This window comes from Homalodisca vitripennis, chromosome 3 (genome assembly GCF_021130785.1).
Source record: "Homalodisca vitripennis isolate AUS2020 chromosome 3, UT_GWSS_2.1, whole genome shotgun sequence".
In the NCBI taxonomy this organism is placed as follows: domain Eukaryota; kingdom Metazoa; phylum Arthropoda; class Insecta; order Hemiptera; family Cicadellidae; genus Homalodisca; species Homalodisca vitripennis.
In genome coordinates, this window is record NC_060209.1 from 156,970,153 (window position 1) to 156,987,048 (window position 16,896).

A 16,896-nucleotide genomic window follows, 5' to 3' on the forward strand; every position below is an offset into this window, starting at 1 on the left:
ATTTTAAAAAAATTTTATATTTCATAGGGACAATATTTTCATGGTGTATTTAGTTCTGCAGTATAGAAAATAATTTTCACGAAGAATTATTAATTTCTTTTTCCCTTACCGAATTTGATCTTCAATACCACTTAAATCGTCCACATTACATATACCTATGCTACGTAGTGCTAAATATTATTACTTTATTATCTCCCTAAAGTCCTAAAATTTATAAAAAATTGAGGTCAAATATCAACGCTAGATTTAAATGAAAGTGTTCATTATAGTTTGTTACAACGTATCTATTTTTACTTCTTTACTAGTAATTTGTTTACTTAAGTTCTCATATGTTCTTAAAAATATCTAAACATAGAGTATTATTATATCTTATAGATAAAAAGAAGATAATCATAGAATACATTTAAATAATCGTTCCAAATGATATAACAAAAAAAAGAAAACTCATTTGTTGTAGTATTGTGAAGTTACGAGAAGGATAGGCCTGTATACAATCACGAGTAGATCAAATGAAGCAAATAACCGAAAAGAACGAATGGTTTGATGGAATTGGCCGATAATAGAGTTGTCAAAGGGTGAATAAGGATGATCAGTTCATTAAAACTTGTCCTGGGACTGATTAGCTCGACAAACGCCTCCGACCTTTCGATATCTTTTACCTCAGGTATCGCACCAGGGTTTTAGTAATATTCTAACGGCTGATTTCTAGAACTGTAAATTGTAGTTCACCAAATAATTTTACTCGGTAAAATATAATACATACTTGCTGTGATCTGTTTAGCCAAATACAAATATTTTTATTACTTAACTTAATATTATATTACTTGTTATTATTTTTATAACTGATTTTTAATAATTAACATAGCCAACGTTTTGGAACGGGTTATTGAATAAGTCCTTGTGTGGACGAGCAAATACATAATTTTAACTCGATATGTAACTTTTCTTTATTTTGGGATATATAACCTTATCCTCAATCATATTCCGCACATTATAATTAATTACGCTCTCACACATATGATAATGCTTATACTTTCCGGTACCTGGAAAGATATCGTCACAATTATTTTAACTCTAAATTAAAAATAAAAATATTTTAGTTAAAAATAGCAGGGAGATTAACAGCTGAAGGTAAATAAAAATATTTATTTCTGAAATCAGGTTTTAATGGACATATATTTTACAAAACGTTAACTTGGTAGAAATTGAACTTTTGGTACTAGGAATTTACCACTATTAAAGGACAGCAACATTGGCGTTTGAGGATTTCCTCTTATATCACATAATGTTTCAGTGGCAATTTCAGCGCTCAGGTAAGAACAGTGGTGTTTTATTAGGCACGTCGTACCGTCTAAATCAACACCTTATTTTATTTATTTTCTGTTATTATACGTCATAATAACAACGAGAACACCCTAAAGTAAACAAATTTTGAAACAGACTAAGATCTATATTTGATATTTTAACATGCGATATTTGGTGGGGTGGTTGGCAAGAGTGTCATACTTTCCATCGAGACCTTCGTTACCTTGACATATAAGTTTTTTTTATATAGACAAGATTAAGTTTGATGATTGTGCATGTTCCCCCGAGGGATTTGGCCGAATATTAGCAAATACTCAGGGATTTATTTCAAGAAAAAAAAAAAAAATATATGAAATGAAAATTTTGTATATTAATATTTTCTGAGAAAAATTGTCATCAGTCCATGTGTTTGCCTATTTGCCTGTGTGTCTGTTTTGGTCTGGATATCTCAAGAATGAATTAAGCTGTGGACTCGTTGCGTGGATTCTTCCTATATTGTTTTATTTTAACCAAAAACTAGTTTATTTTGGAGTGCTTGCAATTCTTCATTTATAACGCTCGCAGTTTGCAGTTATTATTTGCAGAGTCACATCTGTATTTACTAATGTTTCCAGTTTTTCTGTACTGTTTACCGACCGTATCAGGTGGTCCGGCCACCGCACCGGTACCTGAACAGGTACTGTGTACTGGGGAGAGAGGGATGCTGGAGCTGGGCAGGTAGCCAGGGGTGCTCTCAACCCTTCAACTACAGACACAGTTATATTCTCATTACCGCTCTCACGGTCTACAGGATTACAGGCTACGGCTAGAGGCCGTTCTCTATACACCGCCAGTTACTGCACTAGAATCTCCCACTTTCGTCATCACTACGTACTCCAAGTTACTAAATACTAATTCAACGTGGACTAGTTGTATTAGTTCTACTGTTAATATCAATACAGTATCAGAGGTGGCAGAGATTTTTAAACACGAATCGATCAAAATCTTTCGACTATCATTATTTAACGTCTTTAGGTAAATTAGGATTATGAATAAAAGGCTGATAAATCAAGAGTGCTCACTAAAAATCCATGAGCAACATTAGAAGTGATAAAAATGGCCTATTTTAATTTAAAAATGGTTTCAACTAAAACGTCATATTTCAATAAATACAAATAAAGTTAAAGTCTGTTTTATGTATTTTATAAACAAATGTTATGTGTTTTATTAAAATTTAATCAAGGAGGTCATTTTGAAATTTAATAGAATTAATTGATGTTCTTATATGAGTAATAATTTTTTTTTAATTTCATATCTTGTGAATTATTAAGCTATAAATGTCAGGTAAACGTTATAAGTACAACTTTTCAATTTACTATACAAAAATTACAAACAGTTCAAATTAAATCTTGACGACTGGCTTTAGCTTGTTTTTATACGTCAAAAAAATTTTGAAATATTTGCTAATTAGCATTTTTCGAGTTAATATTTATATAAATTGTCATTGCTTTATTATTAAAAGTAAAACTGCATTTATTTATAATTGTTGATTTACTTTTTTAATTAACATTATTAACTATCAGGAAATAAATTTTATGCACAATTGTAAATTAAATGTTACTCTTAAACTAAAATTATGTGAAGGATTAGCTCGTTTGTTCTTCAACTTGAATGTCAAGAAAGGGAAAATCTGATAATTATATTATTTTTCTCACATTTACTGTATTTCATGGTTACAATTCTGCTATAGGATTTCCTTAAAAACATTCTTTAGCATTTTCTAAAGCAATCTTATAATAATTTTATCAAAATTCTCCGAAAGGTTACTAAATGTTGACTTCTCAAAGTTTTACGAACGTAATTTGCAACTTCCAAACACTGGAATACACGAGCCTATCGACTTAATTACGGCAAACTTTCGGAATATGCTGCTCACCGGTTCGTAGCGACTTGAGTATGACACAATCTGCATCCGTTTATTTACTTAAAAAAGTAACCAACGAGTTGATGTGCTTGCTGGCAGTTTCTTATATCTGTTAGTAAAGTAGGCATTTTGTGGAGAGGACATCGAGTAAGTACAATTAAAGAATAATAAATAATTTAAGGTTATCATTAAGCTCAACGGTATCATTTTGAAAATTAATTAACTAATAATGGAAGCATTAACTTGGATAGATATGGCAGAGTTATTTTGTGTGAAATTACGATTTTTTATCTTATTATATGTTATGAAATAAAGAATAAATGTTTACTTAAATTAGACAAAAATCAGGCATTTAAATTCGAAAGGTTACAGATATGTACAATATTGATAAGCACAAAGTATACACTATGCTTTGCTGGCTGGCAGCATTTAATAATGTGTCATCATGCTTCTATCGAGTTTTTTTGAAGAGTCATTGTAAGTATGTACGCTTGCTTATCTGTAATCGAATAGTTGTTATAAAGATAATAAAACATATATTTGTTATATAATTAGATGAACTACTAATGATACATCTAAATACATGCACATATAAATATATGTATAATAATAGTACTAGCTGTATTGCACCTTTTTCCTAGAACAAGTAAGATTAGCGTAAATGAATTTATGTAATGAATACAAATTAGATATGATCAAATTAGTATATGTCGAATGAAACTAAAGTCTTAAAATATGGTACACATTGTAATCTATTTCATGTACGAATTGTTTTATTGTTTTTCTGTTTTCTAGTTTCAATGAGTTTTATTTTAAATTAATTACTTAAGTAACACTGAATATGTGTCATATAAGTTATTGCAATAACCGGAAAATGTTATTATTATAAGCTAGTACAATTTATTCTCGTAATTTCGTTATGCAAAAATTATACTATAGTATTGTTTCAAAAGTCTTAAGACTAGATGCATTAGATAGGTATATTTAAGATTAAGAATGGGTCTGTTCTAAATACACAATACAAGCCACGTCATAAAATCGATTAAAGTCTAATAACGCGCTAAAAAGGTGATAAAACTCAATTATAAATAAATGATTTTTAACATGATTTATTTAATGTGCACCAGAACTTAATCATTATCTAATCTAAATTATCCAATTTTGTTTTGGAAATAGTTTGTGTTGTAGAAAAATTATAAATATTAATTAGAAAAAATTATATGTCGTCGTGTTGACGGTTTTTTTTATTTGAAAAAAAAAAAACAAATAAATCTGAATGGATCAACAACGATTATTAATTTATGGTAAGTTTTGTGCGCCAAATGTTCGCCATAACAAAAGCTTATTTCTAAAGGTATTTGTTAATAAATCATAGTTGTTGTGATGCCAGGTGATCTATATATCAGACTAGAACTAGAACCACTCACCTACTAACAGTCACCGCGCCCCGCCGCGCCTGCCGCTCCGTACCGTGCGGCACAGTGACTGATAGATCGCCTGGCGCTGTATTCACAGCAGTTTTTTGTGCGGCCCGGAAGGGTTGACACCCTGACCTCTTTTTTTCAATGTTTGGGTGTCGTGGCTTTGTCACCGCGCCGGTGCCGTTCTCTGGCTCCGGGTAAATAAGGTTCGGCAGCTCTCCATCGCTTCCTCATTATTTATCAGTGGACGGCAATGAAATTGTTAATGGTTTTAATTCCTAGACACCATTCAGCCAGAGCAAACACGTGATTGATGGTTCCGTACTGTTAACCATAAGCCATAAAAAGGCTGAGTAAACAATCGCAGGAACGGTGATAAATGTCCCACTATTTATACTGTGTGGCAAACTGGAAAATTAGAATAGAAATATTTACGAGTATAAATAGTTGAGGGATTCGAGACGATGTTTTGATATTCCAAACCATATATGAAGAAGACCTCGTCTATCATTACCTACCTTATCTATCATTAATCACATTACTGGACTGTATTTGGCTAAGCTGTATCACTCGTGGGGCTGGACAATTGTCAAATCTGTCTGTCTGTCCGTACGATATCTGGATATCGAACTGACCTACAGTTTGTACGAAGTAACCTGTCTATTAACACGTCTACCTGACACCTTCTTCGTCACACCGCACTTCTGGTGAAAAAACATTCCTCGAAATAGTACCCAAATCCAAGCTCTGATCACGTGAGAACTCCTAACTTTAACTTTGGTACCACTATATAACTTGGTATATTTATAACAATGTAAACCTACTTATATCGTGTAATATGTACTAGATAGGAACAGAGTAGCCTCTGGATAATACCAAAGTATCTTTACACTAAATTGTGGAGGCTAAAATTTCCGGTTCACATCGCGTCAAAATATCGCTAAAACAACCATTAAATTAAATTCGGTCTCACTAAAGATTACGTTGCCTCAGTTTCAGTTTAACATCGGTTGGCTCTCTACACAGTGGCTGGAATATTATAATAACTTAGTTGTGTAAGCGATGATCCGACATGATGTGAATCTATAAAGCTGATATTAGCTACTAGACATACGTGTAGACTTGAAATTGTGCTTGAGGCTTCATTTCTGTCTGAGGAACACGGAGTTTGATGAAGGTGGATGTCACTCCATGGGATTTGGCTGAGCGTTAATGGATATTTTTACATTAGTATTATGGATAACGATGATGGCAACAAGAAAATAGAAAAATAAATAAACTTGCAAACAAACTCAATACACCCATAGGAGATTCAATCGTGTGATATATTAATACACGTAACCTAACTATCCCAACACATACAATATAGTTTTCCAGTGACTGTGTGTAGACCTAACACTTATGACACATTACAACACTTATACTGTATGAAACCGAATTAATTGAAAAAAATGTGAATGTATCATGTAGCAGCATGTCGAGATAGGTTTAATCTGTAGTCTTTAAATTTTGCATGACACATTATTTCTACAAGACAAGCGTCGCTTTTATGTCAACTTCTGTTTTCTATGATTATATGTCTGTCTATCTGTCCGCAGGAAATTTCCAGAATGAAATTAGCTATGAATTTGAAATATTACATGCAACCTCAGCGAAAACTTTTACGACACATGGTGTGGCGTACCCCTACCTTGTTATTGTAACTTAGGAGGAGAAAGAGTAATATGTAATACATAAGTGGCAATTTAAGAGCCCGTTCACATCTGATAATAAACTTGTAGAAATGTACCCCAGTAGTGTTTGCATAGCCAAAATTGCTTGTTCGTGGATTTGACATTAATATATAGATTATTTTAATAGGCTTGTTGGGTTCCGTTATTATTGTATGCGTTAATTAGGCAGTTGATGTTAATACATAAAAGAGTTAAGAGGTATTTAACAGACTCATGGGTTTCGAAAATGTTTACAGAAATCAAGTAAAGAAATCAGTAAAGTACTCCTGAAAGAGTTACGTTGAGTTAACTTTATATGTAATTTTAGTTTAGCGGTTGAACTTCTGGTATACTATTCACTTCTGGAATATATGTATATGAAACGAGGATGGGATGATCTAAGAGATCTGCTTAGAACGTAAATCTGTTAATATTAGAGGTAAAACATGTAAAATTATCACTGCATTTGAATATGGAAAAAGATATTTAGTATTTATTTACATGTTATCTTTCATATATTAAAGTAAATTTCACGGAAAGCTTAACATACTTCTGAATACTTCTGTTTTCATCTTATTGCCGGGAATATAAGTGTAAGGATAGTACCGTTTAAAAAGAAATGGTTTCAAAGTAACGGACGTCAAATTATCTTTCTGTAATTTGAAATGAGCAAAGGTGTTAAAATAAAACAGACATTAAAAACTAGCTGTGGCGAGTTAAATAGGGTTTTAATGAAAACGTGTTTCATCTTTAATTCATTTATAGAGTGTATACGACACTTTAATGAATAGTTCGGGGTAAGGCAGTAAAATGTTAGAAGATATCACTTATTAATTTATTCATCCGGAGCGAAAAGTTCCGTATAGAAATGTTGGAAATAACCTAATTGCAAATATTACCTCTTGTGTCCTGTAAACTGTGCGACATATTTAGCAAAGTGAAAAGGTTTTAAACAAAAGAGTTTTCAAAGGTGCAACACGAGTGGTAATTAGCGTGGTTTTGTGGAGTAAACAGGGTCGGTCACGTCACAAGAGGGCGGAGTTAGCTTAGTTAGCTGGCTTCTAATTAGGCTAACAATTAGAAATCACATCATCAATGGAGTCTCGTTAGTGCTGAAGCGACTAGGCCACCCAGACCCGTTCCCAGGCGACTCTCCGACCCTAATAAACCATTTGGTTATTCAAAAGTTGATTTTTTATGTGTAGTCAACATCCGTATAAAAATTTAAAATATATGTCTAGGGGTGCGAAAGGGTTACCCGTGGGGTGAGGACGAACGGACGCATCTGTTTGAAAAGGAAATGCAAAACACGAAACCTAGTATTTTTTATTCTTTCTCAGCTTTCGAGGGGTCCCGGACCTGTCCCGACCCCGAGGGGTGAGAAAAAATAGTGTCCTCTAAGGGTGGCTACAGACACTATTCGGAAAGGGTCGGGATGAAAAAAATTATTTGAATAGAAGCGAAATTAAAGGGTTGTATAGCGGCCGATAACTGCGCGCTATAATGTATGTATGGAATAGGATATACATGAAAAAAGGATGTCGGCTACCGTATCTGCCCTGGGCTATGCAAAAAGTGTTTGGGGTGAGGGGTCCGTTGTTTTGCGCACCCCGCAAACACGGCCGTGCGGAAACGGCTAACGACTGTCTTCACGGGGTGTCACAGCCGCATTGTGCGCCTGCGCACGGCTCGGTGACTGCCGGCGCGCATGACAAGTACAGCCTGACATCTGACGTGTATCATGCTGTGCACTGCGCATTGCACCTCTGGCTTACGTCACTTTCAATTTCACTAATAGATCAAAAGGTGTTGAATTACTACTAGCGAAGGTGAGCACAATTGAAGAATGCATAACTGAACAACTTCTTAGTTTAAACGAACGAAAAGGCTTAGGTAAATACAGGTTATGAGAAATAAAGCGTAATTTGTTTTAGTATACTCATAAACGAAGTGACCTAGATGCTGAATGCCTAACACTAACAATATTGGAGGACTAAATATAAACTAAAGAATTTTGACTTAAGCATGGTCTACGCATACATGCTTTAAAATGCTGTGATGGAAAACGAAACATTTACATAAGGGTACTAATCTTTAAAGAGTAGTATTTAATATTTCGCCTAGGAAATTTATGGATAATTTTGTACTTTTTAATTTAAAGCCCATGTACAATTAAATGGATGACAGTAAATAATTCTGAGTTATAATAAAGCTGAACAATATTTTCTTGAAAAATAATGAACAAAAAAACACTTTGTAGTTTTAAAAGAGACTGCATATATTATTCTGTGTACTCAGCATATTATCCTATACAATCTAAATTTTACTGCAAGGGCTTTTGTTTATGTGAACAGTGGTTCAGTAATTTGTATTCATTTACTGTCACATTTCAACGGTTTAACGAATTTAACAAGAAGTTTTGCATGCGGAATATAGTATAATAACAAAATATGATATGAACACCACAAAAGTACAAATTAAATAATAATCCAACTAGTAACAATATTAAACAGTTTTAAAACAATGTAACAACAATAAAATGAAAATAGTGGTCTAAAATATTAACAAATTAAACTAAATTAAATTTAAATTGATTATATAAATTATATACTGGTTGCAGATTAAATTACTTAGATTCAAACAACACTTTTTGGACATGAATAAATGACGATTAAATACGACATACACATTTTATTCATATTAGGAATATTAAGCAATTCTAAGTTGTATGTTGTAATTAGATATATTTTGCCCTAATTAAATAATTTTCGAAGCCTAAAAGATGTAATAAGGCCAGCTAATTCATACAGTAATAGAAAAGAAAAATATGTATTTGAATAACGAAAGTAAATTGATTATCCAATCACAATTTGCCGGATATACTATTATAATTATTGAAGTAAAATTTTTTGTCAATTATTGTATTGTAACTCATATTATGACGTTGACAAAAGTGAGCATTTTGAGTTTAAACCGCGATTGAGAAATACAAATGTTAAAAACGTGTATTAAATTCAAATTAAAACATTATTCTTGCCCAAAATGTAAGATTTAGTTATTATTTGATATTCCTAAGTTATATAAACTCTCAAACAGTTATCAACCGTAAGAAGTAGATCAGTGGTTGATTAATCAGTGATGTATTCAACACGAAGTCTTTCAGCAGAGCATCTAAACTTGAAATATCAATGTTGGCTTTTGATTCAATTTTAATTCACCTAAGACTCCAACTACTCAAACAAGATGATACAGGTTGAAGCGGCACTAATCAGGCACGGAGTGGAACTCGCAAGTTCGTCAGCAATTCAAGGGGAGCGCATTGTAGGCAAGTTACTGGCGGAGTATGTGCTGAATACGGTGGAGCGTGGTACGACGCGGCGGACCGACTCCGCAAACTGCTGACGCGACTACACGCCTTGCTGAGTCAGCCTCAGAGAGAATTAAACAAACTACCTGCTATAGTTCTACCACTGCGAGCAACGTATTACATACTCCATTATCTGTTCTGGGCCAACTTCGCCTCGCCTCCCTCGGCACCCATAAAACTTCGCTTTCACCAAGTTTAGGGAGGTATTACTTGGTCAAAAGATAACACGAATACGTTTAAACTTATACACGTTTACTTTCTTCAAATTATACACAAAGGCTATGTCGTGCTATGATTTGAAATTCTTTACATATTTAACTGCTGGAAGACTAATTACCTTAATAATCTTTCATGCGTTATTATTATATGTATTTATTTTTTCAACGGCTATAATATAAATGTTATAAGCAGCTATAAAATTATTAATTATTGTGGGGTGCACACACACACACACACACACACACACACACACACACACACACACACACACACACACACACACACACACACACACACACACACACACACACACACACACACACACACACACACACAGACACACACACACACACAAAGTTTCAGAAAGCGAATAATAAAATAGATACAAGACATTAATACGAAAGTGTTATATTATTTTCTAACAAATTTAAAATCAAGAAATATATTCATTTCCTTATTTTTATTAACTGTTAAAAAAAAAAAAAAAAAAAATTATGGTTGCCTGTAAAGTCGGTTTTACGGGCGAAGATTTTACGTGACAACGTCTTTTTCTCGGTAGAATATTTATTTATATGAATATTATTAAATTGCACAATAGGAACAAGGAATTGAATGAAAATAAGAATTGCACAAATTTTAACTATAGAAATATATTTTGTTTACTAAAACATTGTACATAATTTGAAATTAATTAAAATTTGTTATTGTAAATGGTAAAGTTGAATAAAACATTTACTAAAATTGGAATTTGAAATTCTTGCTAAACACAGTTAAATTCTAACTCCGCGCGTGGTGATTGGTCGGTTTAGTTCGTTTGTTTGGTCGCACTGTTATGACAGGTTAGAGGTTATAATTTGTTATTTTAAATGTTTGACTAGCAATACGCGCTGTTTCTTCTCAATCGACTGAATTACGATTGATTGCAGAGTGATAACTAATAATTTTACTTAACACTATCAACATTTGTCAATAGTATGACATAACCTATAAACTCAGTTTCTCAACTTTTGTGTCAATCTAACAATTAATCAATCAATCATAGTTTACGATAATGAAATATCAGTGTACAATTATTTACCTTTATTGTTGTAGTTGTTGTAAATGACGAATCTAAGCACTCCACATTTTCACGAATAAACATAGTTATCTGCTTTATCCCGTGCGGCGGACCCACAGTTATCTGCTTTATCCCGTGCGGATCCCGTGCGGCGGACCCACTGGACGGGCATAGTAACGTTACCGGGCGTTACACTTTTTCATGAGTGACTCCGAGCCGCAACCTAATTTAAGACGTTGTCACGTCAAAACTAAAATGACCCCATAAAACCCGAAAATAGAACAAGTGAGGACAGTGTTTTTATAACTATTTTTTGTAAAGTTCGTTTCTCAGGAAATATTCCAGTGTTGCCAGGACTTTTTGGCTCACCGTGTATTTATCACATACTGTATATATCCGAAAATTCACATATTTACATAGAGATGGTTAGTTTCTGTACATACCTCTAATGCGATAGTTGGAGCTTTATTTAATAATAACATTTTTTGTATTTAAAACCAAGTTTATTGATATAAATTCCTACATTTTGTTGTAAAAGAACATTTTATTTTTCTTGCTTTATTCTGAAAATGTTTTTATAAAAATACGAATTACTGATATTTATGAATTGTATTTTAATAGGAGGAAATAAGGATGGTATGAAACAGTATCTCAAGTAATCTCGACAGTATAAAGGGACCTAGCAAACAACGAGATAGTCCGCCATAACTGTAACCCTGTCTGGATACAGTATCAGCAGTTCCCAGTTCCTGTTCCTGACCCAGATGTGGCTTCCGGATCGTCGCCGAGTATTGTACTGTATCTACCTTCCGCTTCCGGTCGCTGCCGCCCCCAGCTACAGTTACAACCCTTTCGCGGCTCCAGGTATAACATCGTCCCACCTCTGTCTAACAGGTCACAATACACAATAGCGGAGCTTTCGGAGGGAAGGTTCAGATAAATCGATCCTGGTGAGAAAAGATATATCTTTAAGGATGGTGTGAAAAGGATAAACACCATCCGTGTACGAGTGTAACTAAAAAGAGCAAGGGATCTTTGAAAATTAAAAGATACTTTTGTAGCACGGGTAGATATTTTATTCAGCAACACAGCTAAATAATGTATTAATGTAGTATAACACACTTTACTAGGAACATAACTCACATTGGCCCACCTTTGACCAGATAGACAATGTTGCATTAACAGCGATTCACACCCCTGTCATGTTGATCAGTCGAGGACAAAGGCTGTGTTGTCAGCGTATGATATACCGCCCTGTTTGACCAGTAGGCTGACCCTCTCTCTAGGGGCGTGCTGGGAGGTCTGCGGAGGCCACCGGTCAAGAATTACTGCCCCCGACCTCTGACCCCACGCGTGTCTCGTATGTTGTCCCCTTCTCTAAGGAAGCACGACCTGAAGAAAAGAGACAATATATTACGTCTTGTGAAGGTAAAATCGATCAAATAATTATATTGATTTCAGAGATGTTTGCAATTTCTTACTTAATATATATATATTGTTTTAGTTTTACTTTTGAGTTCGTAATTAAATATTACATTTTAAGGTAGTAAAAGTTTACCTCAAAGAGTGATTAAGCTTACGGACAAACCCACAGTATAGGATTGAATGTTACAGTTCAAAGGATACTACGATTATGGAGCATTACACAAATTATACAGGGTGTCCACAAATCACTCTGTCAAACTTTACCATTTGATTTGTCAGGTTAAAATATTTAAGAAATATTTCGTAAAGTATAGGCCTATCTTAGTTTTTGTCTGTTTCTGTTTTTATGACAACATTATATCTGAAAATTGAATAAAGGTATACAGTTCAAACTTAAAAAAATGTTTTGTCTAGTTACCTGTTACAAAAGGTGTCAGAACAATATCATATGAGGTTTAAAATTGGTTGCCATATAAAATATTCAAACTATAACTCAAACAAAAAGGAAATTTATTGAAAAATGTACAAGAATAGTGAAGTATGAATGAATTTCATATGAACATTTTGATATCAAGTTTTATTTCACTACTATTACTTAATAACGGAATAGTAAAGATGTTACTGATTGCCACTAATAAAGCATTAATAACTCGGTTTGCGTAAAATATTCCGTTTTTGAGTTATTACAGTTTGAAAATTGATAATGCCCACCATTTTGAAAATGTATATATTTTTCTGAACATTAAAAAAACCTCATAAAGAGCATAATTATTTTGCGAAGTTTGAACTTTATGAGTTTATTTAGCGTAAATAAATAATGTTTTCCTAAAAACAAAAAATATTGTATAGGCGCTACATAACTTCTTATTTATTTTGACCTGACAAATAAAATAGTGAAGTTTGATGGAGTGATTTGTGGACACCCTGTATAATCAAAAGATTGCTACATATACCGTAAAAACATTAGAAAGCACCCAGAGAATATAAAACTTTCTCCACTCTAAACTCTAAAAAATGAGAATAGTTACGTTATACCAGGTTGTTATTATACCGTGCACGGCGAAGAAAGCTATGCTATTTAAATAGGAAATGTGTTAGCATTTAAATGTGTAAGCAGAAGATCTATACAAGAAACAGTTTGGACAGCTATTATGTACACACTTTTGTAAATATATACTAATGCAATATATTATTTTAGTTAAATATATTTCAAATATAAATTATCTACTTATATTTTTTAATGTGCACGTTTTAAATATAAAATGTTTCTAATTTCCTTACAATTAAACTATCCAAATGAATTGTATGGGATTTATTTACTAATAAGTGGGCTAAATGTGTTGTGTAACATTTAATGTCTGTAGTCATTGTATACTTTATAAATGCACTTAAACTCTGCAATAAAATCAACCTGGTAATGTTCACAACTATTACCCTCTTTTCTTCTTTCTAATAATTTTTCTTAATGTTTTCTTGTGCTTCTCTGGCGTTTTTATTCTATTTTTATCGTTTAATTTTAATCAGTCCATGAATCATATATTTTCCTGGTGTTATTGCCCTCTACTGAAGCACAATAGTTTGTACAATAGAGCCTTCATTTAATATATTATTACGTTAGTTACTCCAAGTTTAGAGTTTTTAAACCTAAAAATAAAATTCTAGACAGGCTTTACCAAATTTAATTTGGAATCTGTGTTTTTCATGCAAGCAAAGTTCCAGTGAGTTTGGGTCTGATTTATATAGTCTCAAGTTTTATATGGGTCGGAAGTTTTTATATAATCTTATGAAAACAGATTATAGCAGGCTGTGACAAACATCTTAAAATATAAAGGAAATTAGTGTAGAATGTGTTAACAACAGGAAGTGAGGTTGTACTGCTGAATGTAGCATTATAATAAAACCACAGGACATTTTTTACTATTTTCCAAAGGTTTTTAGGAAATTAAAGTACTAAATACTATACAATATGTAAAACTCGTTATTTCAGACTTATTGCATGCCTGGTTTCCCAAGTAAAGTTCCCAAAATATATTGTATTTAACACATTTATTTAATAACTGTGTTATACTGATTGCTTACTTTAATCTGGATCATGGTTGGATATTTTAAACAGCGCATCGTACTGAGGAAAAGTAATTAGATAACCTGTCTAGTTATTGATAACTAAAAGGAACCGTTATTAACAATATTGTCATATTATAGAACTCACTGCTTTTATGAAATAGCAACTGCTAAAAAACTAGAATGTAATAAATAATTTTTTATAACCATACATTTGCATTGTTTGTTTTGGGTTTGTATTACGTTTCCAAAATGTTTGTTCAAACAGATTAACTCACGGGTTTGACTAAACTAAGTAGTGTTAGCTACATTACGCAGTACTTAAAACTGTTCAACGTACTTCAACTGCAGTCATGCTGAAACCATTTCAATAAAGTTTAATACGACGTCTAATAGAGTAGTGAATAAAACTATTACATTATGCAAACTTAATACGCTTTATCGAATTTATGACACTTGACAAAGCTAGAACCACAGTTAACTTCAACCTCGTGATACTTTCTAAACCTGGAAGTTGAGTACGCTACGAGCATTAAATCACCTAAAACTAAAACCCCAATCATCATAATAAATAGGGTGATTTGAGAGATATCGTCAGATTAAAGGACTACGCAGGTAAAGAAAGATCTAACAATATTTTGATACATAATTGTAATATGGCCATTATTGAACTATAATACTTGAGGAGTTTATGGCACTGGCAACAAAGCCTTCAATCATTTGTTATTTTCATAACGAATTTGAGTATAAAAAGACCATTATTTCACATAAAAATAATACTCTAATCATCATAATAAATAGGTTTTGATTTGAGTTATATAATAAAGCCATAGAAAAATCTGCAAATGTGTTATATATAAAATATTCCTTTTCTGATGTGCAAACATTTTAACATGATCATAGCAAGTAAATAAAAATGCAATCGCCGTAACAACCAGTTTTTGATTCGTGTGGCATATACTTTCACTAACTTAATGGCCTAACTAAACTGGAAACAACTGGTACATTTTAACATGATCATAGCAAGTATATAAAAATTCAATCACCGTAACAACCAGTTTTTGATTCGTGTGGCATATACTTTCACTAACTTAATGGCCTAACTAAACTGGAAACAACTGGTACATTTTAACATGATCATAGCAAGTATATAAAAATTCAATCGCCGTAACAACCAGTTTTTGATTCGTGTGGCATATACTTTCACTAACTTAATTGGCCTAACTAAACTGGAAACAAACTGGTACATTTTAACATGATCATAGCAAGTAAATAAAAATTTAATCACCGTAACAACCAGTTTTTGATTCGTGTGGCATATACTTTCACTAACTTAATGGCCTAACTAAACTGGAAACAACTGGTACATTTTAACATGATCATAGCAAGTATATAAAAATTCAATCACCGTAACAACCAGTTTTTGATTCGTGTGGCATATACTTTCACTAACTTAATGGCCTAACTAAACTGGAAAAAACTGGTACATTTTAACATGATCATAGCAAGTATATAAAAATTCAATCACCGTAACAACCAGTTTTTGATTCGTGTGGCATATACTTTCACTAACTTAATTGCCTAACTATAGATTAATTTAACGGAAAACTAACTTAATGGAAAAGACACTACACTAGCACATATAATCTTTAATATTGAAAAATGAGTATCAAATGTTGCCATATAGTGGAAAGGCAATTTATGGGAGGCTAAAGTGAGTTACCCCTTCCCAAAGACCGGTCCAGCGTGTGCGCCTAATGACTGGGGTCAGGGAGTGACCACCGGTCAAGGGATGACCCGGACCCTGACCGCGTAATGTCCACGCGCATCATCATTCCACTAACTAGTTTTGTATGCTCTCTTCACAGCAGGATTATTGGAAGATGGAACCAGTTGCGTAGCCACCCCTTCGCTAAAAGACACGAGCACTAATCTCCTTACTAACTTTCTTAAGTATCTGGAGACTATCTTATTTCCAAGAACCTTCTTCCGAGAAGGTTCTTATTCACAATTGGTATATTTTGAAATGTTAAGTGTTTATTTTAAATCCAAAGTCTTAATAGTAAAATCTATCATATTTTTGTGATATGTTAAAAAGATTTTACTTTGGTTTTCCCATTTTACAGGAGAAGATTTAGCTTTCTACCAATCAAAACAAAAGGAGTAAAAAATATCAAGACCCGGCTGTAGTGAAACGACCTTGAGTTGTACTCTGTTTAACACCTTTACGCTCTTAGTTTTGGTTGTAAAAATATGGTGATTTGTTTCTTAATAACCAATAAAAATATCAGGAAATTTTTATATTAATATAAAAAATATTATTTTTATATAATAATTATAAGACGTCTCCCATGATTCTACAACTAAAAAACAACGTAGTGAAGAGTAGTTTCCCACTGTTTTTATGAATGAAATCAATAATACCA

The 16,896-nt window shown here is 32.8% G+C and overlaps 1 long non-coding RNA gene across 3 annotated transcripts in view; it reads right to left on the bottom strand.

Moving 5' to 3' along the window:
• Positions 1 to 16,896, bottom strand: part of LOC124358758 — a 99,546-nt gene that overhangs the window by 40,372 nt on the left and 42,278 nt on the right. The window contains exon 2 of one of the 3 annotated variants that reach the window (XR_006922068.1): positions 12,138 to 12,376. This is a non-coding gene — a long non-coding RNA (uncharacterized LOC124358758). Of the gene's footprint in view, positions 1 to 4,635; positions 4,686 to 12,127; positions 12,377 to 16,896 lie in introns of those variants that run through there. The other 2 variants (XR_006922067.1, XR_006922069.1) reach the window with 2 other exon arrangements.